Raw genomic sequence first — 27,991 nt, 5'->3', positions numbered from 1 at the left:
GGATCACCATTGACCAGAAACGTAAATGGACCAGCCACATAAAAACTGTGGCTACAAGAGCGGGTCAGAGGCTGGGTATTCTACGATGAATGTCTCACCTCCTGACTCCGCAAAGCTTTTTCACCATCTACAAGGCACAAGTCAGGAGCGAGATGGAATACGCTCCACTTGCCTGGATGAGTGCAGCTTCAACAACACTCAAGAAGCTGGACACCATCCAGGACAAAGCAGCTCGCTTGACTGCCACCCCATCCAGCACCTTAAGCATTCCTTCCCTCCACGACCGCATCATGTGCTTCAACAAAACGCACTGCAGCAACTCGCCAAGATTTCTTCGACAGCACCTCCAAAACCCATTACCTCTACCACCTAGAAAGACAAGGGCAGCAGACACATGGAAACATCACCTCCATGTTGTTCTTCACACACACACCATCCTGACGTGAAAATATATCAGCATTCCTTCATCGTCACAGGGTCAAACTCCTTCCCTAACAGCACTGTGGGAATACCTTCCCCACACTGATTGCAGCGATTCAAGGCACGGCACACCACCACCGTCTCAAGCACAATTAGCGACTGGCAATAAACGCTGGGCTCACCAGCAACGCCCACACCCCAGGAATGAATAAAATAAAAGTTCGCTGACCAAACAACAATCAATTTCTGATTAACTGGATCCTATGTTTTCTAACTTAGACTTGGTTTTCAGAAATAATTACTGTTGCCAACATGACCAGTTTATTTAGAACGTAAGTGATACCTCCTGGTACTTCAGCCGAGGGATCATGCTTCATACATGAGCTTAGACAATGAATGTCCGCAAGTTATTTTTCCCATAGCTTAGTGGCGGCAGAGAGAATGACTGAGATACTAAATGAGCACTTTGCATCGGTCTCCACTAAAGATGATGCTGCCAATGTCACAGTAAAGGAGGTACTAGAAAAATTGAAAACGGATGAAAAAGAGATAGTAAAAATATTGGTAGCATTAGTTTTGAATCTTTTTGCACCCTCTCCAGTGCCTTTCTAGTCTGAACTGTTCACAGTACTCCAAGTACAGTCTACCCAAAGCTCCATACAAGTTTAACATACCTTCTTAGCTTTTTAATTATATCCCTCTAGAAATTAATCCTAGTGCTTGGTTTGCTTTCTTTTAATAATTAATTGGTCTTACTTTTAATGATTTGTGTATCTGTAACCCTAGATCCTTTTGCTTTCAATAGGGTACATATGGGAAAACTATTTCCACTAATCTGAGTGTATGTAATTAAAGGCATGAATTGAAGATCCCCACCAAACAAACGGAGGGATTAGGACAATTTTTTTTTTTGGTAATACACAGAGGGATGCTGGGACATGGATGTTCCAGTGGCGGAAGTAGAATTCATGATCACTTTTAAAAAGGGAAAGTGGAAAAATATAAACGGATATGAGGAAAGGACAGGGAAATGAACTCCTGTAAGCAATCCAGAGCATTGTTTAATGCCTCATTATCTATGTAACATCACATTCAGAGACTGAACTCCAAGTCATAGTCAACATCTTCATTAAGGCATATGAAAGCATGGGCCTTACACTAAACATCCATAAGGCAAAGGTCCTCCACCAACCTGACCCCACCACACAACACTGCCCCCCCCCACCCCCAGTCATCAAGATTCACGACGTAGCCCTGGACAATGTGGACCACTTTCCATACCTTGGGAGCCTAGTATCAGCAAGGGCAGACAAAGTCATTGAAAATTGGCATGCAGGTACAGCAGGCGGTAAAGGCGGCAAATGGCATGTGGTCTTCATTGCTAGGGGATTTGAGTATAGGAACAGGGAGGTCTTACTGCAGTTGTACAGGGCCTAGGTGAAGCCTCACCTGGAATATTGTGTTCAGTTTTGATCTCCTAATCTGAGGAAGGACATTCTTGCTATTGAGGGACTGCAGCGAAGGTTCACCAGACTGATTCCCAGGATGGCAGGACTGACATAGGAGGAGACACTGGATCGACTGGGTCTGTATTCACTGAAGTTTAGAAGAATGAAAGGGGATCTCATAGAAACATATAAAATTCTGATGGGACTGGACAGGTTAGATGCAGGAAGAATGTTCCCGATGTTGGGGGAAGTCCAGAACCAGGGGTCACAGTCTAAGATAAGGGGCAAGACATTTAGGACGGAGATGAGGAGAAACTTCTTCACTCAGAGTTGTCAACCTGTGGAATTCTCTACGCAGAGAGTTGTTGATGCCAGTTCGTTGGATATATTTAAGAGGGAGTTCGATATGGCCCTTACGGTTAAAGGGATCAAGAGGTAGGAAGAGAAAGCAGGAATGGGGTACCGAGGTGAATGATCAGCCATGACCTTATTGAATGGTGGTGCAGGCTCGAAGGGCCGAATGGCCTACTCCTGCACCTATTTTCTGTGTTTCTAGACGACGTGATTCACCACCACCTCCAGTGCGCCAGCGCAGACTTCGGCCGCCTGAGGAAGAGTGTGTTTGAAGATCAGATCCTCAAATCTGCCACTAAGTTCATGGTCTACAGGGCTGTAGTGATACCCACCCTCCTGCATGGCTCAGAGACGTGGACCATGTACAGTAGAAACCTCAAATCGCTGGAGAAATACCACCAACAATGTCTCCGCAAGATCCTGCAAATCTCCTGGGAGGATAGACGCACTGATGTTAGCGTCCTCGATCAGGTCAACATCGAAACACTGACCAACTCAACTAGCTCCGTTTGGTGGGCCACATTGTTCGCATGCCTGACACAAGACTCCTAAAGCAAGCGCTCGACTCGGAACTCCTACGCGGCAAGCGAGCCCCAGGTGGCAGAGAAAACGTTTCAAGGACACCCTCGAAGCCTCCTTAATAAAATGCAACAACCCCACCGACACCTGGGAGTCCCTGGCCAAAGACCGCCCTAAGTGGAGGAAGTGCATCCGGGAGGGTGCTGAGCACCTAGAGTCTCGTCGTCGAGAACATGCAGAAAACAAGTACAAGCAGCGGAAAGAGCGTGCGGCAAACCAGTCCCACCCACCCTTTCCTTCAACTACTGTCCCATCTGTGACAGACTATAATTCCCATATTGGACTGTTCAGTCACCCAACAACTCATTTTTAGAGTGGAAGCAAGTCTTCCTCAATTCTGAGGGGCTGCCTATGATGATATATGTAAATAACAAGACCCAAGGATCATAAGGGAACTATACTGGCATCATATGCCATACAATCCTTCTCTCTTTGACCATATTGAAGGTCAAGCTCTGAACCAACAAATGGTTTTATTTAAATAAAACAGGTAAACAAACCACAAACACTCCACTCCCCTCCCCTCCCAAATACTTCTAAACTCTGGGGACTATAGACAGAGTCTACTCAATTTCTCCTCATATGGCAATACCTTTATTCCCAGGAATCAGTCTAGTGAACCTTTGTTGCACTCCCTCTAAGGCAAGTATGTCTTTGCCTAGGTAAGGAGACCAGAACTGTACACGTACTCCAGGGTGTGGCCTCACCAATGCCCTGTAAAATTGTAGTAAGTCTTGTTCACTCTTATAATCGAATCCCTTTGTAACAAAAGCTAACATACCATTTGCTTTCCTAATTGCTTGCTGTAGCTGCATGCTAACTTTGTGATTCATGTGCAAGGACATCCCTCTGAATTGCAAACATTTTCCAGTCTCTCACCATTCAAAATACATTCTGCTTTTTTATTTTTCCTACCAAAGTGGATAACTTCACACTTCCCCACATTGTGGCCCCAAGTTTCCACATGATTTGCTTCTGATTTTTAGGAGCAACTGGTGTAGAACGGAGTATCTTAGAAATCGGAATTCTCGTCATTTAGTTTGCTCCAGTTCTAGTCAGTTAGAACAGTTTCACTTTGGAACAGAATTTTTTTTTCAAAAGGGGGCGTGTCCGGCCACTTACGCCTGTTTTCAAAGTTTTGTCAGTGAAAACTTACTCCAAACTAACTTAGAATGGAGTAAGTGAAGATTTTTGTACGCTCGAAAAAACATTGTCTACACTTGAGAAAATCAGGCGTAGGTTACAAATCAGGCGTAGGGAATGGGTGGGGGGGTTTAAAGGGAAGTTTACAAACATTAAACACTTCAGTTTTACAAATAAAGAGCCATCATCAATAATAAATGATAAATACATCAATAAATCAACCAATAAATCAATCAAAAAAAATTAATAAGAAATAATTTTTTTTTAAATCAATAAATAAAACAAAACATTTTCTACTTACCGACTGCAGCACCGGGAGCCGTCCAACAGCGTGCTGGGATGCCCCCCCCCCCCAGTGTGTCTCTGTCTGTGTCTCTATCACTCTGTCTGTGTCTCTATCACTCTGTCTGTCTGTGTGTGTCTCATTCTCTGTCTGTCAGTGTCTGTGTTTCTGACAGCGAGGGGAGGGGGAGAAGGGAGATGGAAGATGGGGGGGGGGGGGCGGGAGGGGGGGAAGGAGATGGGGCGGGAGGGGGGGGAAAGGAGAAGGGGGAGGGAGGCTGAACGGGCCGGGCTCCGAGACTTCGGGCAGGGCCCGTCCCCAGCACCAGATTTACAGGTAGGTGGCGTTGGGTCAGGTCGGGGGGAGCGCGGGTCGGGGGGGTAGTGGGAGGTCGGTCGGTTCGGTTCGGGTCGGGGGAAGGGAGGAAGAGGGAGGTCAGGTCGGGGGGAGGGAGGTCAGATCGGATCCAGTCTGGTGGGGGGGGGGGGGGGGGAAAAAGAGTCGGGTCGGGTTCGGTCCGGAGGCGGGGGGATGTCAGGTCAGGGGCGGGGGGGAAGCAGGAGTCGGGTCGGGTCTGGAGGCGGGGGGCGGGAAGCGAGAGTCGAGTCGGGAGGAAGCAGGAGCTGGCCGTGGGAGGAGCCTTATTCACGCAGCCCCAGTGAGGCCATTCGGGCCCCTCCCACACAGTTTCGGGCGCCTGGAGCTACTGCACTTGCGCGCCCACTGTAGCGTGCATGTGCCGAGGTCCCGGCACTGTTTTCAGCACAGGGACCTGGCTCCGCCCCCTACAGCTCGTGCTGTGCTGCGCCGAGGGCCAGAAGACCTGCAGGGAGCTGGAGAATCTGGAGGCTTTTTTTAGGCGCACTTTGTGGTGCGAAAAACGGGCGTCCAGGTCGGGACTGCGCCGTTCTAGGCGCGGCTCGAAACTTGGGTCCTGTATTCCATTTGCCATGTTCTTTCCCACTCTGTCAACCAGTCTATTTCTCTCTGCAGCCTCTTGGCATCCTCCTCACAGCTTACTTTCCAACCTAACTTTGCATCAGCAAACTTGGATAGATTACACTCAATCCCTTCATCCAAATCATTAATATAGATTGCAAATAGCCGAGGTCCAAGCACTGATCCTTGCGGTACCCTGCTAATTACAGCCTGCCAACCCGAAAAAGTCCCATTTATTCCTACACTTAGTTTTCTGTCCAATCCTCAATCCATGCTAATATTTTGAACCCAATCGCCAGAGTCCTGATTTGGTGTAATAACCTCTTGTGTGGCACTTTATCGAATGTTTTTTGAAAATCCAAATACACTACACTGGTTCCCCCTTATCCATCCTACTAGTTACATCTTCAAATGAGATTTGTTAAACACTATTTCCCCTTCATAAAACCATGTTAACTCTGCCTAATCATATTACAGTTTAAAAAAAAAATAAGTGCCCTGTTCCCATGCCCCTAATAATAGATTCTAGCATTTTGCCTACTACAGGTTGAACTTCTCAATCTGGCACCCTCAGAACCTGGCCTGTGCCAGACTAGAGAATTTGCTAGACCACGGGAGGTCATGCCGACCCTTGACTTACTGATGACAGTCGGGGGCAAGAGCACGGCCTCTGCCACGCTCAGGCTCCTTCTCAGTGCTGCTTTGTTGAACGTTGGCTGACAAGATGGCGTCCCAATCCCGAAGCTGGATTTGCGCATGCGCTGCGCAGAAGACTACTGCGCAGCACTTGGTCCAGAATCACTCGTGAGACTGGCAGATGAAAGCATAATGTGTTCATCCGACAGTCTTCTGTCCATTATACCTGTACACATTTCACAGTAAAAGGCTGTTAATTTGTTCTCATTCAGAAATCCTCTTCCTTGTCCCTGTGATGTTACTCTCATCTCAGCCTTGCAGTCTCATGATGAGTAACTAAATAACAATTTAAATTTACCAGTACCTTACCAAGTACTGCTGACAACAACTCGGCCGCGTTCTGCTGGAATGATGTCTGACCAGGGAGGTTGCCGGACCAAAGAGTGTCGGATCTGAGGTTCAACCTGTATTGATGTCAGGCTAACTGGCCTATAGTTCCCCGTTTTTTTCTCTTCCTCCTGTCTTAAATAGCAGGGTTAGGTTTGTTTCCTTATAATCCTTGGAAACTGTTCCAGAATCTAGGGAATTCTGGAAGATTAATACCAGTGCATCCATTATCTCTGCAGCTACCTCTTAAAACCAAAAGTTGCATGTCATCAGGTCCAGGGGATTTGTCGTCATTTAATCCCATTAATTTCTCCAATACTATGTCTTTACTTATACTGATTTCTTTAAGTCCCTCATTCTCTCTAGACGCATGTTTCCCCATTATTTTCAGAATGTCTCGTGTCCTCTACCATGAAGACGGATACAAATTATTTGTTTAATGTCTCTGCCATTTCCTTATTACCCATAATTTCTCTGGTCTCTGCCTCTAATGGCCCCACATTTACTTTCACTAATTTCTTCCTATTTGCATAGCTATAGAAACATTTACAATTTGTTTTTAATGTCTCTTGCTAATTTACTCATTCTTTTTTCTCTTTTCTTATCAACTTCTTGGTCCTCCTTTGTTGAATTCCAAAATCCTCCCATTCCTCAGGCTTACTGCTCTTTTTGGCAACATTATAAACCTCTTCCTTTGATCCAATACTATTTTTTACTTCTCTGGTTAGCCACAGTTGGACCACATTTCCTGTGGGATTTTTGTGAATTAAACGAATATATATTTGTTGCAAATTATGTTTTAATTCTTTAAGTGCTTGTCTACCGTCATAACTTTTAATGTAGTTTCCCAATCTACCTTAGCCAACTTGCCCCTCATACCTACATAGTTTCCTTTGTTTAGATTTAAGACCCTAGTTTCGACTTAAATAAATAATTTTCAAACTTAATATAAAATTCTATCATATTATGGTCACTCTTCCTTAAATGCCCCTTTACTACAAATGTTATTAATTAACCCTTTCTCATTGCATAATACTAGATCTAAAATAGCCTATGCCCTCGTTGGTTCCTCAACATACAGATCAAAAAAACTATCTTGTATAAACTAACTCCTGCCTTCCACCCTATCACAGACCTTTCCTTTTGTTCTTTCCTCTCCTCCCCTGCCTCTGTACTTGCTTAAAATCGGATACATTTTCCAGTTCTAACGAAAGGTCATCGACCTAAAATGTTAACTCTTTTCCTCTCCTCTGGCCTGCGGAGTACTCCCAGCATTTTCTGTTTCTATTTCAGATCTCAAGCATCCATAGTATTTTGCATTTGGACTGAATGTAGACAACCTTCTCAAGCAAGTTAACCGAAAGTTAAATTGAAAGAAAGCAAAAGGAGAACTGTTTGAGCATCCCTGATTATAAATCGCTCAACCATTGGCAGCCATGCCTTCTGTTGCCTCGGTCCCAAGCTCTGGAGTTCCCTGCCTAAACCTCTCTTTCCTCCTTCAAGATGCTCCTTTAAACTTACCTCTGACCAAGCTTTTGGTCACCCTCCCTAATTTCTCCTTACAAAATCATAGAAATTTACAGCACGGAAGGAGGTCATTTCGGCCTATCGTGTTTGTACCGGCCAACAAAGAGCAATCCAGCCTAATCCCACTTTCCAGCTCCAGGACTGTAGCCTTGTAGGTTACAGCACTTCAAGTGCATATTTAAGTAGTTTTTAAATGCTATGAGGGTTTCTGCCTCGACCACCCTTTCAGGCAGCGAGTCCCAGAGCCCCACCACCCTCTGGATGAAAAGAATTTCTCCACAAATCCCTTCTAAACCTCCTACCAATTACTTCAAATTCCCCCTAGTTATTGACTCTGCTAAGGAGAATAGGTCCTTCTTGTCCTCTTTATCTCAGCCCCTCATAATTTTATACACCTCAATTAGGTCTCCCCTCAGCCTCATCTGTTTCAAAGAAAACAAACCCAGCCTATCCAACCTTTCCTCACAGCTAAAATTCTCCAGTCCAGGCAACATCCTTGTAAATTTCCTCTGTACCCTCTCTAGTGCAATCACATCTTTCCTGTAAAGTGGTGACCAGAACTACACGCAGTACTCTAGCTGTGGCCTAACTAGCGTTTTATACAGTTGAAGCATAACCTCCCATTCTTATAGTCTATGCTTCATCTAATAAAGGCAAGTAGCCTGTATGCCTTCTTAACCACCTTATCTCCCTGTCCTGCTATCTTCTGTGGACCTGCACTCCAAGGTCCCCCTGTTTCTCTACACTTCAGTGTCCTACCATTTATTGTGTATTCCCTTGTCTTGTTAGCCCTCCCCAAATGCATTACCTCACACTTCGTCAGATTGAATTCCATTTGCCACTGTTCTGTCCATTGATAGCTTCCTGCAGTCTACAGCTTTCTTTTTCATCAGTCAATTTTCGTATCATCTGCAAACTTATATATCAATGATTTGGACTTGATTAAGATCACAAAAAGCAAGGGACCTCGTACCGAGCCTGCAGAACCACACTGCCTTCCAGTCACAAAAACACCCATCGACCATAATGTGGCACGTGTGGTGTGTGTGTGTGTGTGTGTGTGTGTGTGTGTGTGTGTGTGTGTGTGTGTGTGTGTGTGTGTGTGTGTGTGTGTGTGTGTGTGTGTGTGTGGCACGCGCGAACGAGTGAAACGTGTGCGGAGATTAAGTCAGGAATTTGGGCTGGAGGGGGGATTACTAGGTCACGAACTCTGGGCTTGGGGGAGGGAGTGTATGTCAGCAACTTGGGCTTGGGGGGGGGGGGGGGGGGGGAAGGAATTAGGTCATGATCTTGGGCGAGGGGGTTTGGCAGGAACGTGTTGGAGTGTAATATCTGTGAGCTTATAATGTTTGTAGCTACACACTGGATGTGGACGTATTGTGTACTGCAACTACAGAGTTAACAATAAACAGAACCAGGGCATGTTCCGGACGTGTCCAACAGAGCTGCCTGCCATGTTAGAAAGCTGTGTGTGCTATGCTCTGTGAAATATCACATTTGGTGGAGAGATGGGATTTTTCGGATGATTTAACGCTGAAATTTTGTTGGTGAAGGATTCAGCCAGCCGACAGAGAGACTTTGGAAGCTTCTGTCTTTGGAAAAAGCTACAAAATCCGAGGTAAAATACAGCACACTGTGTGAACAGCTAGAAATTAAAATGGCAGCGCCCGCATGTGTAATGGGACATTTGGGTGAATATAGACACGACCAGGAACGTTTTAAAGCATACGTGGATTGGCTAGAAATGTATTTCACTTCAAATAACATAGTCAAAGTTCCAGAGAATGCAGTCCAGAATCAGATGATATTGGAACAGAAGCGAGTTATCTTATCTGCAGCTGGACCGGCATTGTATGAAACACTGATAAATCTGCTTGTGCCTGCCTAACCAAAGGACACAACGCTTAAAGAGATTTTAACAAAGCTGGAGCAACACTATAACCCCAAACTGTTAGAAATTGCTGAATGCTATCATTTCGGTATATGAAATCTAAAAGATGATGAAAGTATCAGTGACTACATTGTAGCATTAAAAAAGCTATCTATTGTCTGTAATTTCAGAAACTTTCAAAACCAAGCATTGCAGGATCGTTTTGTTTGTGGGGTGAAAAATGATGCGATCAGAAGAAAGTTATTGACGACGGATGACTTGACTTTTGAGCTTGCTTGTCAGACAGCAAGGTCGATGGGCATGGCCGAACAATATTCCCGAGAATTTCATAATAATTACGGTTGTCAGTCAACTGAGGTAAATCGCCTGAAGATTCAAAATAAAAGTAAGTGGGGGCCCAAAGTCTCAGAAATTGGAAATTCTAAGAGCGTCAAAGTCGTGTTATAGGTGCCTGGGACAACACATTGCCTTCACATATGGACAACTTTGAGCAAAGTGTTTCTTCTGCAGAAAGACTGGGCATCTTGCGAAGGCATGCCGACTGAAGGGTAAACCAGCTTTCAAAGCTATGAGTAGAAATCCCCAGAGACTACATAGCATAGAAGAACAGCAGCAGGACGAGGACATGTTAGAGTTACACATTATCAGGAGCACGAGGTTAATGGACAGCGATTCGGAAAGTATCAAAATCCACATAGAGGTTGCGGGATTCAAGATACCAATGGAAATCGACATGGGTGCATCGTGAGTGTAGTACCGGAGCCGCTATATCTAGACAAATTGCGGGATTTCCCATTGGAGAAAGCCAAGATAAAGCTGCGAGGCTACTCGGGAGAGAAAATTCCTGTGGTAGGTCGTATCACCGTACTGGTGAAATACAAGGATCAATTTCAGAACTTGCCTGATAGTAGTGAAAGGAGACAAGCCTGCTTTACGAGGAAGAAATTGGTTGAGTTCACTGGATTGGAGTGTGATTTTCTGTGTGGAAGTGAGATTTGCATCAATGGATGATGTTATCAAAAATTATCCGAAGGTGTTCTGCGAAACGGGCAGTCCGATCCAAGGCTTCAAGGCAAGTGTCAGGATACAGAAGGACGCTGGATCGGTTTACTACAAGCCATGTTCATACCATATGCACTCAAGGAGAAAGCTGAGCAAGAACTCAAAAAAACTAGAGACTGAGAACATTATTTGTAAGATAGATCGATGTAATTGGACTACATCCATTGTTCTTGTACCCAAGTCTGATGGTAAGCTAAGATTGTGTGGTGATTATAAAGTAACCGTAAACCAGGTTCTAGAGAGTAATGTCCCCAATACATTGCCAAATATAGAAGATTTGTTCACAACACTGACAGGTGATCAGATCTTCTCAAAACTGGATCTTACAAATGCCTACTTACAGCTTCAACTAGATGAGGAATCCAAGTCATGCTTGACTATAAATTCTCATCCAGGCCTGTATCAATTTAATAGGTTACCATTTGGAGTGTCTTCCACCCCTGCTATATTCCAAGGGGTGATAGAAACATATAAAATAGGTGCAGGAGTAGGCCATTCAGCCCGTCGAGCCTGCACCGCAATTCAATAAGATCATGGCTGATCTTAGTACCCCTTTCCTGCTTTCTCTCCATACCTCTTGATCCCTTTAGCCGTAAGGGCCATATCTAACTCCCTCTTGAATATATCCAATGAACTGGCATCAACAACTCTCTGCGGTAGGGAATTCCACAGGTTAACAACTCTCTGGGTGAAGAAGTTTCTCCTCATCTCAGTCCTAAATGGCTTACCCCTTATCCGAAGACTGTGTCCCCTGGTTCTGGACTTCCCTATCATCGGGAACATTCTTCCCACATCTAACCTGTCCAGTCCCGTCAGAATCTTATATTTTCTATGAGATCCCCTCTCATCCTTCTAAACTCCAGTGAATAAAGGCCCAATTGATCCAGTCTCTCGTCATATGTCAGTCCCACCATCCCGGGAATCAGTCTGGTGAACCTTCGCTGCACTCTCAATAGCAAGAACGTCCTTCCTCAGATTAAGAGACCAAAACTGAACACAATATTCCAGATGAGGCCTCACCAAGGCCCTGTACAACTGCAGTAAGACCTCCCTGCTCCTATACTCAAACCCCCTAGCTATGAAGGCCAATATACCATTTGCCTTCTTCACCGCCTGCTGTACCTGCATGTCAACTTTCAATGACTGATGAACCATGACACCCAGGTCTCGTTGCACCTCCCCCTTTCCTAATCTGCCACCAGTCAGATAATATTCTGCCCCCAAAGTGGATAACCTCACACTTATCCACATTAGAGTGCATCTGACATGCATTTGACCACTCACCCAACCTGTCCAAGTCACCCTTCCTCCTCGCAGCTCACACCGCCACCCAGCTTAGCGTCATCTGCAAACTTGGAGATATTACACTCAATTCCTTCAGCTAAATCATGATGAACCAGATTTTGCAAGGCATTGAAGGGGTAGTATGTTATTTAAATGACATACTAATTTCAGCACCAAATAGGCAAATTCAGAACATACTGAATGAAATCCTCAAACGGCTAGAGAAGCACAGATTACGAGTGTCTACTCGTAAGTATGAGTTATTTCAAAACTCAATGGAGTACTTAGGCAGAGTAGTCAAAGATGGTTTACATCCAACCAGGGGAAAGCTGGATGCAATCAGAAATGCAACCACTCTCAGGAATGTCACTGAATTTCGTTCATTCTTGGGTCTTTTGAACTATTATGGGAAGTTCCTACCAAATTTGGCTACAGCATTACATCCACTGAATGAACTCTTGAAAAAACATGTCCATTGGAAGTGGTCAAAAGAATGCAATACCGCATTCAAGGAGTGTAAAAGCAAATTGGGAGAGCGCACCATGTTAGTTCACTATGACATATCTAAGGAGATTAAGCTAGCGTGTGATGCCTCTCCGTATGGAGTTGGGTCAGTAATCTCTCATGGATTAAGTAGTGGGGAGGAGAGACCAATTGCTTTTGCTTCACGCACTCAGTGCCAGTGAGAATAATTATGCGCAAATTGAAAGGGAAGCTTTGGCATTAATTTTTGGGGTCAAGAAGTTTCACAAATACTTGTATGGTCATATGTTTACCATTGTTACGGACCATAAGCCCCTAACAGCAATTCTCCATCCAAAGTCCCAAGTTCCAACATTAGCTGCAGCCCGAATGCAGAGACGGGCTTTGAATGTCAGCATATACATATGATATTGAATACAGACGATCAGCTGATCACAGTAATGTTGATGCAATGTCTAGATTGCCTTCCCCATCACAAGTTACACCCGATAGAGAACAAGCATTTTATTTTTCATACATTGATGAGCTGCCAGTCACAGCTGAAGAGATTGGTACAGCAACCAAACATGATCCAGTAATGTCAAAGGTGTATGATTATATTGCAAATGGATGGCCAAACCAGGTAACAAAGATATTCATCCATTCTTCATTCGAAGGAATGAATTATCAGCCGATAAAGATTGTATCATGTGGGGTTCAAGAGTGGTTATACCAAATAAATTCAGGTCCAAATTATTAGGAGACCTCCATGCTCCAAGCACCTGGGAATGTGCTTGACCAAGAGTTTTGCACGCAGTTATTTATGGTGGCCAGGTCTTGATAAAGATATAGAGTACATTGTGAGTCAGTGTACAACATGTCAATCGGTAAGCAAGCAACCACCACCGGTACCATTACAGTCATGGAACTGGCCTCCCAGGGTGTGGCAAAGGCTACATATTGATTTTGCTGAGTTAGGAGGACAACAATTGTTCATTGTGATTGATAGTCATTCGAAGTGGGTTGAGGTGTTTCCAATGTGGAAAATAACAAGTAAAACATTAGATATTCTGCGAAGGTTATTTTCTCCATTTGGCCTCCCAGAAGAAATTGTTTTGGATAATGGACCACAATTTCGTTGCGAAGAATTTGCACAATTCACGAGCAAAAATGGTATGAAACATACCAAGGTTCCACCATACCACCCTGTTTCGAATGGTGCAGCAGAGCGCACTGTACAAGTAGTAAAACATGCCCTCATAAAACAAATGTTAGATCCAAATCCAAGGAAACGACAGTTGTCATTGGATCACAAATTGGCAAATTTTCTAATTACATGTCGTAATACTCCTCATACAACTACTGGCAGAACACCAGCAGAGTTGTTTCTCAACACAGCCACGAACCTGATTCGCATTGTTCAAACCAAATTTGGCACAGTCTGTAGAAGAGACATGATTAAGACAGAAAAAGAGAATCATGATAGAGAAAGAGTAAAAGAAAGAAGTGTAAAATTAAACCAGGTGGTGAGAGTGAAGAACAATCACCATAAATGGTTAGTGGTTACCAGGAAGACTGGTGAAGATATGTGGTCCTCGCACATATTTGGTAAAGATGTTTGATAATGGGCAGGTTAGGTTTGTTCACATTGATCATATTTTACCTACAGACATGGAAGGAGTTGAAGGTGGGAATGATTCAATTATTTTTGACTCAGATAGTTTTGATATACCAGTAGCAAATCCTAAATCCAATGTACTGGAAACAAATCCAAGAGAAAATCAGAATATAAGTCTGAGTCCGAGTCAGGAAAACAAACAGCCTGAAGGTAGAGTGTGTTCAAATGAAAATCATGGAAATGCAGTGGAGGAAAACATTCCTCTGGATGAGCCTCAAAAGGAGTTTAGATTCGACACCAGGTTTGGAAGGGTCTGTTCGAGAGCGAAGGTATCCTCTTCGAAACAGAAAACAAGTGGTTAAGTTAAATTTGTAAATATGGAAAAAAAGAGTCTATATCCTATGTTATGTATAAACATGCAAGTTATGTATGATGTTTGTTATAATAATGTCTTCATTAAGGAGGGAGAAGTGTAATGTCTGTAAGCTTGTAATGTTTGTAGCGCCACACTGTGGATGTGGACGTATTGTGTACTGCAACCTCAGTTAATAATAAACAGAACCAGGCATGTTCCGGAGGTTTCTGACAGAGCTGCCTGCCATGTTAGAAAGCTGTGTGTGCTGTGCTCTGTAAAATATCACAGGGGAGGTGGGAAAAGGTCTTAACCTGTGAGTGGGCTCTATTCTGTCTGGAGTCAGTCGAAATGACACGAATCATACTTTGCAAAGTTACTGTTTATGTGGGCTTTGCGGTTCGAATCACACATTCCAGAGAAATTGCTGGGTGTCTCTTACCCTCCAAGGAGATCAATCAGCAACCAGCCATGTGATCAAGGAGACCCAAATCATAGCTTTGAAGTGTTACAAATAAACACATCCTATTTAAATACAAGTTGTTGTACTGTATCTCAGATCAACTCTCAGCTGCATTTCTCTCATCAATACTGAGTAGATAGCTAATATTTGACAATGACGAGTGTCCATGATTGAATGTAATGGCTCCAGCAATTCACACCTTAGAAATCCCACTGTGCTTGCCTAAGCAATTCGCACCTTCAAGCACATTACAACCAATTTCGATCATGTTTCTGATCAATGACCTTTAATGCTGTTTTTATCTCAACAGATGCTGTCTAACCTGTTGAGTGTTTTCCAGTATTTTCTGTTTCTATTACAACCAAGTTGTCTGGTCTCAGCTTGTTCCTTAGATGTTGTTTCTGTCAATACAAAATGCAAATTAAAATTTCAACAGATAAAAATAAATACAATCGTCATCTGTATGTTTTCTAAACTCACACATTTGCATTTTATCTAGCCCCACTGGATTTACAATAATTCAATCATTCCACAACGTGCTGGTACTCCTTCATCAAATCAAGAATGCTTTTCTACGGTTTAAGGGAAAACATCACAAGACAACCAATTTACCAGTAAATGTTCATCCTCTGCATGTGTGTGTTATTTCTATAGACGCCTCCTTTGAGAGATTAATGCATACAGTATTTTCATCCAAACCTCATCACAATAATATAATTCAACAAGGTTTATAGCAAACGCACCTACATTTAATGTGGATATTAAAAAAAAACTTAATTTTGATACATCCAATCCAACTTGCACCAAGACAATTCAGCCCTATATTTCTTATTTACTGGTTCCTTCTGTTTTAATTTTGGAGAACCTGCCGATTTGGAATGGTCTGTTTTTGAAGACGATTCATCATAGGTTGTCCTTCGGAATCGAGGAAAACTTGCCTCCACTTAGAATGAGTCCTTAGGTGGCTGAACAGTCCAATACAAGAGCCACAGTCCCTGCCACAGGTGGGACAAACAGTCATTGAGGGCAAGGGAGGGTGGGACAGGTTTGCCACACATTCTCTCTGCTGCCTGCACTTGTTTTCTGCATGCACTCAGCGATGAGACTCGAGGTGCTCAGCGCCCTCCCGGATGCAATTCCTCCACTTAGAGCAGTCTTTGGCCAGGGACTCCCAGTTGTTAGTGGGGATGTTGCATTTTATCAGGTAGGCTTTGAGGGTGTCCTTGTAATGTTTCCTCTGTCCACCTTTGGCTTGTTTGCCATGAAGGAGTTCCGAGTGGAGCACTTGCTTTGGAAGTCTCGTGTTTGGCATGTGGACAATGTGGTCTGCCCAGCGGAGCTGATCAAGTGCAGTCACAGTGCTTCAATGCTGGGGATGTTGGCCTGGTCGAGGGTGCTGATGTTGGTGCGTCTGTCCTCCCAGGGGATTTGTAGGATCTTGCAGAGGCATTGTTGGTGGTATTTCTCCAACGACTTGAGGTGTCTATTGTACATGGTCCATGTTTCTGAGCCATACAGGAGAGCGGGTATTACTACAGCCCTGTAAACCATGAGCTTGGTGGTAGATTTGAGGGCCTGGTCTTCGAACACTCTTTTCCTCAGGCGGCCAAAGGCTGCGCTGGCACAGTGGAGGCAGTGTTGAATCTCATCAATGTCTGCTTTTGTTAGGCTCCCGAGGTATGCGTAATGGTCCACATTGTCCAGGGCCGCACCGTGGATCTGGGGGGGGGCAGAGAGGACAGGATGGTGGAGGACCTTTGTCTTACGGATATTTAGCCTAAGGACGATGCTTTCATATGCCCCAGCAAACAAGTCGACTGTGTCCTGGAGTTCAGCCTCTGAATGTGCGCAGACGCAGGCATCGTCCGCATACTGTAGCTCGACGACAGAGGTTGGAGTGGTCTTGGACCTGGCCTGGAGACGGCAAAGGTTGACAGGTTCCCATTGGTTCCGTATTTTAGTTCCATTCCAGCGGGGAGCTTGGTGACTGCGAGGTGGAGCATTGCAGCGAGGAAGATTGAGAAGCGGGTTGGGACGATGACGCAGCCCTATTTGGCCCCGGTCCGGACGTGGATTGGGTCTGTAATGGATCCGTTGGCAAGGATCACGGCCTGCATGCCGCCGTGGAGCAGGCGGAGCATGTTGACAAACTTTTGGGGGCATCCGAAATGGAGGAGGATGCTCCATAGATCACGGTTGACAGTGTCAAAGGCCTTTGTAAGGTCGAAGGCGGTCATGCATAATGGCTGGCGCTGCTCCCTGCATTTTTCCTGCAGCTGTCACGCTGCAAAGATCAGTTACTCAATTGCTGGAAATCTCTCAAAAATGAGAACATCCAAAATATGTCAATATGAGCACCTGACAATTCTGGGCTCCATCTCAGCATGTGTGTGTCTCCTGACAAACACTCAAAATTGCTTACGCTTTCAACATCTAGGTAAGTGAAATTTTAAAAATTAAAACTAATTTTACATTAAATTATATTGATGAGTTTCATTTGTTATTAAAAAGTTTTTAAACAAGTTCCTCATTCTTAAATATGAATTGTTATAGCACTATCAACCAGAACCTTTAATGCACAGATATGTCGTTTGAGCAAGGATTACATGGTATACTCTAGAAAATTTACTTCCTTCCCAGTCAATTTAGTGTTTTCATTAATTTCACTTGAGGAAAAACAATATGTTTGATAGAATCGAAGAAGCTTTTAAGAAACTGGAATCTCAGTTTCTTCAGGGATGTAAAAGATCTGAAGAGTAGATTGTTTAATCTGAAATGCCATGTAGATACTCCGGATTTTTCTGTAATTAGTTAGCTAGCGAACAACACAAAAATGTTGAAATATCCACGTCTCCGTAAGCTGCCAAAATATGGCAATTAGCATTTTACTATAAAGTAATCTCAATATTGTTTTTAAAATGGACGTATACCAGCATGGGGAAAGGAAAACGTTGCTGCCAAATTTAAAATCCCTCAGATTCCAGTTGCAGATAATCTGTCCTTGATGCTAATCTGTTCAGACAATCACAAGTGATGTTTATGAACAAGCTATCGATCACTAATCCATCATATTTGGCGCTAAGGCTTCCGCAATAAAAAGGTGGGGAAATTGAACATTTTCCAAGAACGAAACTTCAGCCTTTTAAGACACAGACTTTAATAAGAGATGACTACAATTTTGTCACTTTATGTCAACGCGGGCAGTGGTGTGGGGAAACGTCCACATTACAGTTTATGAAAGTCACTCCTGTGTTCCGAACAAGTTTAACAGTAATTACTTGAAAACAACACAAAAGGCGGTCGCGGAAACCAATCCTCAATTAATCATTTCAGACTTGGAGGCTTCGCATCAAACGTTTTTAGGTACGTGCCAAAATGTAACTTACCAAAACGGAAAGAAAGTTATCAGTTCTTTGGCAGAAAGTATTTGCCAGCCGCCCGAATTCACGCAGACCAGTCCCAGCTGCCAGCAGGCTCCGTCTATCCCGTGGCTGGCCTCAGCTGTACATTCAAACGTTGCGCTTCCATAAGCTACGTCCAATCAGAACACGCCAGTGCCTCGCTCGCCCATACGATTGGTCCGTGTTCCCTTCAGTCGCGAGGCGCGCCGGGAGATTTGGTACTGCATTCAGAGCCGAAATGAAAGGCCGGGCACTCCGGCAGCCATGTTGATGAGGGCACATTTATCCGGCGTAGTATCTGGGACATTGCCCCCGAAATTTTAAAAGAAAAACCGAACGGGTCTAAGCATTATCCCGCAGGAGGTTAGGCCGTAAGATGCAACGTTGCATTTATTTGTTAATACTCCTTACGTTTTATATCATCCCCATGGGATATAAGCGGCATTTTTGTTCACTTTCTCACGTAGAAGAGGATTTTTTTGTGTCTGCATTAAGTTGAGGGACTTTTGCATCTAGTGTCACATAGAAATATAAGCAAAAGGTAAACAATACCTTGTATTCAGTTTTAAGGTAGAACAACATCCCAACTTGCTTTATTGAGGCGTAATCAGACAGAAATGGGTGCCAAGCAAAAGAAGGAGCGAAGGGGTGGCCAAAAGCTTCAACAAAGTTGGGTTTTAAGGAAGGCCTGAAAGGAGGAAGAAGAGGTGGGGGTTTTGGAAGATAATTCCAAAGCGCAAGGCCGAGACAAAATTCTGAAGTAGTAGGGAAAATGCAAGAATCAATTATTAGGGACATGGTAACAGGGCACTTAGAAAATGGTTGGGTAGAGTCAACACAGATTTATGAAAGGAAATCGTGTTTGACAAATCTAATAGAAGTTGAAGTTGTAACAAGCAGGGTTATAAGGGGGATAAGAACATAAGAAAGGAGAACACCATTCGGCCCATTGAGCCTGCTTCGCCATTCAATAAGATCATAGCTGATCTGATCATGGACTCAGCTCCACTTCCCTGTCCACTCCCCATAACCCCTTATTCCCTTTTCGTTTAAGAAACTGTCTCTTTCTGTCTTAAATTTATTCAATGTCCCAGCTTCCACAGCTCTCTGAGGCAGCGAATTCCACAGATTTACAACCCTTTGAGAGAAGAAATTTATCCTCATCTCTGTTTTAAATGGGCGCCCCTTATTCTAAGATCATGCCCTCTAGTTCTAGTCTCCCCCATCAGTGGAAACATCTTCTCTGCATCCATGGGGATGTAGTGTATTTGGATTTTCAGAAAGCATTCGATAAGGTGCCACACAAGAGATTATGATGCAAAATTAGGGCTCACCTGATTGGGGGTAATATATTAGCATGGATTAGCACTGTGGGATTACCTTCACCTCACGGACTGCAGTGGTTCCAGAAGACAGTTCATCACCACCTTTTGACCTCGAGCAGTTAGGAATGGGCAATAAATGTTGGCCTTGCTTTGACACCCACATCCCATGAATGAATAAAAAGCAAGACAGATGAAGGTATGGCCTGCAATGGCAGAGCAAAGTGAGAGGGGGATGCACAAGAGGCCAGAGTTGGAGATATGTGGAGTTCTCAGAGGGTTATTGGACCCTGTTGGTTACAGATAGGGAGGGTCAAGGCCATGAAGGGAATGAAACATGAGGATGAGAATATTAAATTGGAGGCGTTGAGGGACCGGGAGACAATGTAGATCAATGAGCTCAGGAGTGATGGGTGAGCAGGACATGATGCAGCAGAGTGTTGGATAATCTGAAGTTTATGGAGGGAGGAAAATGGGAGGTTAGCCAGGAGAGCATTGGAATAGTCACGTCTGAAGGTTACAGTGGCATGGATGGATTTTCGAAGCAGATGGGGTGGAGGCAAACAATGTTATGATTGTGAAAGTAATAGATCTTCGTGATGAATAGGATATGCGGTTGAACACACAGCTCGGGTCAAATAAGACACCAAGGCTGCGAACAGTTTTGTTCACGGAATCGGAAGTAAGGGTGCAGAATTTGTTTTGTCTTCCTAATGTTTTACTGGAGGAAATTGTGGCTCATTCCAGACTGAATGTAGTCTTGACAACATAGCCGCAGTGGAGTGGTCAAGAGAGATGTGGAGGTAGAGCTGAGTGACATGAGCATACACGTGGAAGCTGATTCCATGTCTGTGGATAATCATCGTAGGCAGTCCCTCGAAACGAGGATGACTTGCTTCCACACCAAAAAGGGATGAGTTCACAGGTGTTTCAATGAAGGACCTAATATTCCAGATCCAGAACTATATCTTGAAGGGTGGAGGATGCCTGTGCATGGATTTTTTTAACGTGTGGTGGTCTTTGCACCCCAGCCACCACACGGGCTTGCCAGAGCAAGGTCTTGGTCCAGTAACAAGTATTAACCAAGATGACTGGAGATCAGCTTTGTTGCACGGACCTAGTGCACACACATATCGCAGTGTGGGCTGGCCCGTGCTGCCCCCGGACCCTTTCCTTGTCTGGGCCCTGAACTCTCGCCTCTCCTGGGCCCCGATCACATCCCTCTACGAATTCTTGCCACTCCTTTGCCCCGACTTCGCCACCTCTGCTGTACGTGCCTGCACTGCAGTCAGCCATAGCCCTCCTGCGGCAACACGTGCTGCTCCCTGAAGTGGCATGCGACCGCACGCTGCTCCCTCTAATGGCCCCAGCCTGCTGATGGTCTTGCAAGCCGGGATTGTGCCGATTTCCGGGCCGGGCTGCCACACGCTGCTCCCTCTAATGGCCCCGGCCTGTCGATGGTCTTGCAAGCCGGGATTGTGCCGATTTCTGGGCCGGGCTGCCACACGCTGCACCTCTATTGGCTCCGACCTGCTGGTGATAAGGGCGCGGTCCTGGCCTGCAAGATTGGATTAAAACAAGCTGCTGGACGATATGAGGTCATTTCTCTGTATGTTGAGTATTTGAGTGTAACTTGTTACTATGCGAATAATAATAGTAATTCATGTCATTGTCTGTATTTGTGTGTACCTTGTTACTATGCGAATAATAATTTGATGACATCATCTGTATGTTAAACGATCTGGTTTGTGAATACTAATTCAGAAAGTAGTTAGCTGTGATTTCAGGACAATTTTATATCATCTACATGTGAATTGTCTAAATGTACTAATTCAAAGGCTTTTTCAGTATAAAGGTGAGAGTTTGACATCGGGCTGTTCAGACACTGGAATTTCGGACAGTGTGGGCCTCACAAGCAGCCACGGAAATTGGAGCAAGCAGAGAGCTGCCTTTATGAAGTATCTCAGTAACTTTCAAACTGGGTTTGTTTAGTATGAATGTCTAAATAAAAGACCAGATCCTAACTTTACTACAACTGAGTGTGAGTGTAATTCGATGTTTAAAGCAACAAAGCAAAAAGAGCAAGACAGCCTTACAACATATTGGTGACCCCGACGTGATTTTCAAAAGTTCGTTGGCTTATTCGAAGACCCCGACGTGAAGCAGAAAGTTGGCTGAGTTGTTCGAAGATTTTCAAAAGTTTGTTGGCTGAGTCGTTCAAAGAAGTGTTCCACACATCAGTTCGAGGGGTGAATATTCTTTCAGTGGTCATAACTTATAGGGATCTCCAGTTAGTAATGGGAGGATCAGGGAATATTCCAGATGAGGTCCTGTCATTTCTTAATGAGTGGATTGAGTCGAAAGGGCAACCTTATGGGATAAGGCAGGAAACAATGACAGGAGGATGGAGAGAGACACGGCAGTCTTTAGTGGAGAGTGTCCAGTTAAAAAAGAGTAAAGTGTTTGGGTTAAAAAGTGGTAAAAAGAGTTAGTGTTGCAGTGTCTAATGCTGGGGGTTCAAAAGTTAGGAGAAGAGGCTGAGGCTAGAGATAGAGAAGTTTCAGAACTCACAGAGCAGCTAACATAGCCAAGAAAGAAATATAGAACTGGCGATTTCAGGCATTTGGGGCAGCCAAGACTGTTCTGACACTGGATCAGCATCTTGCTGATGAACAGAACCGTAATCATGATCTAGAGAAAAGAATATCTAAGCTGCAGCAGATGGTGGTATTAGGTTGCCCAGTGGAGACAGAAATTGATAAAGCTGGGTGGTATTTGGAGGATTCCCCGGGTCTGAGAGTTGCAAAGGGGATTAAGGGACAGGGAGAATGCCCACCATTCCCTTCCGCAGCTCCGTTGCCTTCTCCAACTTCGGATACTCGAACCCATGTGGTTCGCGTGGCAACGTTAGGTACTGAGGCGGAACAGTAAGATACCTCTTCGGTTCCTCAGACGCTTAACACCCCGCAACATTACACATGACCTTCCGGTAATGCGGAGAATGGGAGAAACACGTTCGGGCGGACGAGGCGAGAGCAGGATCACGATTCCTCTGCTCCCTATGGAGCTCATGAAGGGAACACTACCTTAAGTGGTTTGGGGGAATTCCTGGTATGAGTGAGGGGTGGTAAAGCTACAGGACATGAGAGCTATCCTTAGTGAGTGGGACCTGCACCGCTTCAGGATCTTAATAAGTTTGCCCAATGGTGGTGTCATATTCTGGGATGGTGGCAGTCAGGGGACATATTGAAAGAACAGGGTTCACATGATTCTGCAAGCTTTAGGGAATCACTGGGGAAAGGTAGTAGGTTTTGAAACAATTTCCAGGTCTCTGCTTGGTAGAATAATAACTGCAATCTACCAGGGGAAGGACCCAGGGAAGCGAGGGAACGTATATTCCAGTTGTGTAAAAGTTTGGGAATTAATTGGATTGATATCAGTCATTGCGGGTATGGTACACATAGAGAGATCATTTTGACTCTCCTACCCCCTTCAGTAGTTCTGGAATTAGATGCATGGGGCGGGGACGATAGTTTTGATAAATGGTCGGCAAGGGTAGAAAGCTTGTATCAGCTGCAGGAATTTAAGTCATGGAAGTGAGACAGGGGTTACAGCAATGGAAGGCAGAAGGGCCTGAGTGGATGAATCCCATGAGGAGTCGCATAAAAGGAGCAGGACCAGGTGGTGCCTGGATCCCAACCGGTCAGTTGATAGAGGACAGGGCTAAGGAATTAGAAAAGTTAAAAGAAAAGCTGAAGAATCAGGAAAGAAAAGCTAGAGTCACAGACAGGAATGATACCTCGGTTCAGTTGGTGAGGTCGGGGGTAGATTCCGCTGGTGAGGGAGGATTCCTATAGGGATGCCGTACCTCAACCACACATGTCATTTCTTTTGGACCCTTACTTCAGGATAGGAGTGGCCATATCCTTATCGAGGCTTGTGTGGAAGGGCAGCGGAAAATTGACACAGTTTCTTCCGGACAAATGAAGGTTGAGGTGCTCCTGGAGAAAGGGGATTCGCCTCTTCAGAGACAGTACCCCAACACCCCAGATGCACGAGGAGCAGTTATTGAACAGTCAGAGATGAAAGCAGTGGGAGAACCTTTTCAGAAGCATTTAAAGTTTCTGTAGGAACGGGCTGTCTCAGAACTGATGAGATGTTCAGTGACGAGCTTAAAGGTGGGAGTTACAAACATGATTTTAAAGGATGCGAAATAGAAGTTGGATCGTTGCAAATGTCGAGAGAGGAAAGAGAACGACTGGGGCTTTCGACTGACTATTCAGCATTTCTGTCATCCTTTATTCTATGTTGTTACACTTCTCCCACAAAGAAGAGGAAATTGTTAAAAACTGTGCAGAGGGCAACAGACTTGGTCAAAGACACCGATTGCGAGTTTACATTTCTGAATGTAAACAGCAGAAAACAGAATTCAGTAGAAAACATGAAAAATTGAAAGTTGACTTGAGTAAAAATGGATATGGTGATCACAGACCAACCGACTTTAAAATGGCATCCTGAGAATCTGAGTCTGCAGCAACCCTACTTTGACCCTAATCGTGCTACTATTCGGAAGAAGGAAATGCGGAAATGGTGTACAGGATTTCAACAGCTACGGAGTTTGAATCAAGCAATTGTGGACATTAACCATCACACTGCGGAAAGTGAGAATGTTCGCACAACTTTGGAAAATGTTACCCAGATAAGACCTGCAGAGAGGCAAAGAAAAGTGGGGGAATGTGGGAGCACAAGCACGCATTTCTGAAACGCCTTGCTTCGGCCACTGGAAGATCCAAGATTGGATTAAAGCAGGCTGCTAGACGATATGGGGTCATTTATCTGTATGTTGAGTATTTGAGTGTAACTTGTTACTATGTGATTAATAATAGTAACTCATGACATTGTCTGTATTTGAGTGTACCTTGTTATTATGCGAATAATAATTTGATGACATCATCTGTATGTTAAACGATCTGGTTTGTGTATAGTAATTCAGAAAGCAGTTAGCCGTGATTTCAGGACAATTTTACATCGTCTAGATGTTAATTGTCTAAATGTACTAGTTCAAAGGCTTTTTCAGTATAAAGATGAGAGTTTGCCATCGGACTGTTCAGACATTGGAATTTCGGAAGGTGTGGGACTCACAAGCAGCCACGGAAATCGGAGCAAGCAGAGAGCTGCCTTTGTGAAGTATCTCAGTAACTTTCTGTTATATATGTATACTGATATATACTCTGTACAGCCACCAGAGGGCTCATCCCCTGGAGTCCCAAGGGATCCCATAATCTCTTGGGAAGCACAGGTATTTAAGGAGGCATCACAGGTTGGAGAGACACTCTGGAGACCTGCAATAAAAGACTAAGGTCACACTCTAAGCTCACAGTATTCAGTCTGACTCTTTCTCCATACATAACAACTGGCGACGAGATACAGATAGCGAACCCAAAGATGCAGAGAACAGTGGGCATCCTGCAGAAATTCTCGGAGGGAGATGATTGGGAAACTTTTGTGGAGCGACTCGATCAATACTTCATAGCCAATGAGCTAGATGGAGAAGAGAATGCTGCCAAACGAAGTGCGATCCTCCTCACCGTCTGTGGGGCACCAACGTGTGTCCTTGTGAAAAATCTGCTCACTCCAGTGAAACCCACGGAGAAATCGTACAATGATTTGTGCACAGTGGTCCGAGAGCATTTGAACCCGAAGGAAAGCGTTCTGATGGCAAGGTACCGATTCTACACCTACAAAAGGTCTGAAGGTCAGGAAGTGGCGAGTTATGTCGCCTAGCTAAGATGCCTTGCAGGACATTGCGAATTTGAAGGACATTTGGAGCACGTGCTCAGAGAATGTTTGTGCTTGGCATTGGCCACGAAACCATACTTCACAAACTTTTGACTGTCGAGACCCCAACCTTGAGTAAGGCCATAGCGATAGCCCAGGTGTTCATTGCCACCAGTGACAATACTAAGCAAATCTCTCAGAACACAAGTGCTGCTACAAGTACTGTGAACAAAGTGATGTTGTTTTCAAATTGCAATGTACAGGGCAGGTCACACATGCCTGCAGCTGCACGTCCACAAATGTCTCAGAGATCACCATCAAGGGTGATGAATGCAAGGCCATTAACACCTTGTTGGCGCTGCGGGGGTGATCATCGTTTCCATTCATGCCGATTCAAAGGGTACGTTTGCATGGGCTGTAGAACAATGGGACTCCTCCAACGAGTGTGCAGGTGGGCTGCAAATCCCGTTAATCCTGCAAACCACCATGTTGCAGAGGAGGACAGATCCATGGAGGATCACGACGAACCAGAGCCTCAGACCGAGGGGGCAGAGGTACATGGAATGCACACATTCACCACAAAATGTCCCCCGATAATGCTGAATGTTGAACTAAATGGACTCCCGGTGTCAATGGAGCTGGACACGGGTGCGAGCCAGTCCATCATGGGCAAAAAGACTTTTGAAAGATTGTGGTGCAGCAAGGCCTCAAAGCCAGTCTTAACTCCAGTTCGCACGAAAGTAAGAACTTACACAAAAGAACTGATTCCTGTAATCGGCAATGCTACCTACGATGGAGCGGTGCACAAGCTACCACTCTGGGTGGTACCGGGCGATGGTCCCACACTGCTCCCCAGGAGCTGGCTGGGAAAGATACGCTGGAACTGGGATGACGTCCGAGCGCTATCGCCCGCTGACGACACTTCATGTGCACAGGTCTTAAACATGTTCCCTTCGCTGTTCGAACTAGGCATCGGGAAATTCCAAGGAGCAAAAGTGCAGATCCACCTAATTCTGGGGGCGCGACCCATCCATCACAACACGAGAGCAATACCGTACATGATGAGAGAAAGGGTAGAGATCAAGCTAGACCGGCTGCAAAGAGAGGGCATCATTTCACCAATCGAGTTCAACAAGTGGGCCAATCCTATTGTCCCAGTCTTCAAGGGAGACGGCACTGTCAGAATCTGTGGCGATTACAAAGTAACTATCAATCATTTCTCCCTGTAGGACCAATACCCACTACCAAAGGCCGACAACATCTTTGCAACGCTGGCGGGAGGAAAGACGTTCACAAAGCTGGATCTGACTTCAGCCTTCAGGATGCAGGAACTGGAGGAATCAAGGAAGGGCCTCACCTACATCAACATGCACAAAGGTCTTTTTATTTATAACAGATGCCCGTTTGGAATTCGATCAAAGGCAGCAATATTCCAGAGAAACATGGAAAGCTTACTGAAGTCGGTCCCACACACCGTGGTCTTCCAGGATGACATCTTGTTCACAGGTCGGGACACAGTCGAGCATCTGCAGAACCTGGAGGAGGTTCTTAGTCGACTCAACCACATGGGGCTCAGGTTAAAACGCTCAAAGTGCGTTTTCCTGGCACGCGAACTAAAATAAATGATCCTGTATTTGTATTGAATTATGGATAAGGTCCCAAATGGCTTCCCGGCACTGTCGTGGCCAAAGAGGGGAGCAGGGTGTTTCGGGTCAAACTTTCAAATGGACTCATTCACCGGAAACACTTGGATTAAATCAAACTCAGATTCACGGACTATCTTGAGCAACACACCTTGGACCCTACCTTCTTTGACCCCCCAACATACACACCAGTGGCAACCGGCACCACAATTCGCCACGAAGCAGAACCCATCATCCACAGCAGCCCAGCAGGACCCTCCACATCAGGCAGCCCAGCAAGGCCAGCTGCATAGCAGCCTAGCGAGGGCCCAACAAATGATTCTCCAATACCAGCGTTCACACCAAGACGATCAACCAGGGCAAGAAGGGCCCCAGATCGCCTCACATTGTAAATAGTTACACTATTGACTTTGGGTGGGGGGGGCGGGGAGTGTTGTTATATATGTATACTTGTATATACTCTATACAGCCACCAGAGGGCTCATCCCCTGGAGTCCCAAGGGATTCCATAATCCCTTGGGAGCACAGGTATTTAAGGAGGCCTCACAGGTTGGAGAGGCACTCTGGAGACCTGCAATAAAAGACTACGGTCACACTTTACTTTAAGTTCACAGTGTTCAGTCTGACTCTTTCTCCACACATAACACTTTCATACTGGGTTTGTTTAGTATGAATGTCGAAATAAAAGACCTGATCCTACCTTTAGTACAACTAAGTGTGTATGTAATTTGACGTTTAAAGCAACAAAGCGAAAAGAGCAAGACAGCCTTACAACCGCTAGTATTCAGATTTCCAGTATCCGCAGTATTTTGCTTTTTTGTTTTAGGCTAGTATACAACTGCATCCTGAATTCTGCTAACATCTTTGATTCTACCATAATCATTCTGAATATTTTTTTAAAGATCTGTTTTTTGCTAATTTAATAGAAAGAATCAATTTGCATTGATGTAGTACCTTACATGTCTTCATGATATCGTAGAGTACATCAATGCCAATGAA

The 27,991-nt window shown here is 44.7% G+C and overlaps 1 protein-coding gene across 1 annotated transcript in view; it reads right to left on the bottom strand.

The window, feature by feature from the left end:
* Positions 1-18,329, bottom strand: part of kif11 (kinesin family member 11) — a 77,680-nt gene extending 59,351 nt beyond the window's left edge. The window contains exons 1-2 of the mRNA XM_070875046.1: positions 18,235-18,329; positions 15,171-15,249 (exon numbers count right to left, since the gene is read on the bottom strand). The gene's annotated coding sequence lies outside the window, so the exon portion shown is untranslated. The remainder of the gene's footprint in view (positions 1-15,170; positions 15,250-18,234) is intronic.
* Positions 18,330-27,991: the final 9,662 nt, after the last annotated feature.

This window comes from Pristiophorus japonicus, chromosome 3, assembly GCF_044704955.1.
Source record: "Pristiophorus japonicus isolate sPriJap1 chromosome 3, sPriJap1.hap1, whole genome shotgun sequence".
NCBI classification, from domain to species: domain Eukaryota; kingdom Metazoa; phylum Chordata; class Chondrichthyes; family Pristiophoridae; genus Pristiophorus; species Pristiophorus japonicus.
This window is presented reverse-complemented; position numbering and strand designations above follow the sequence as displayed.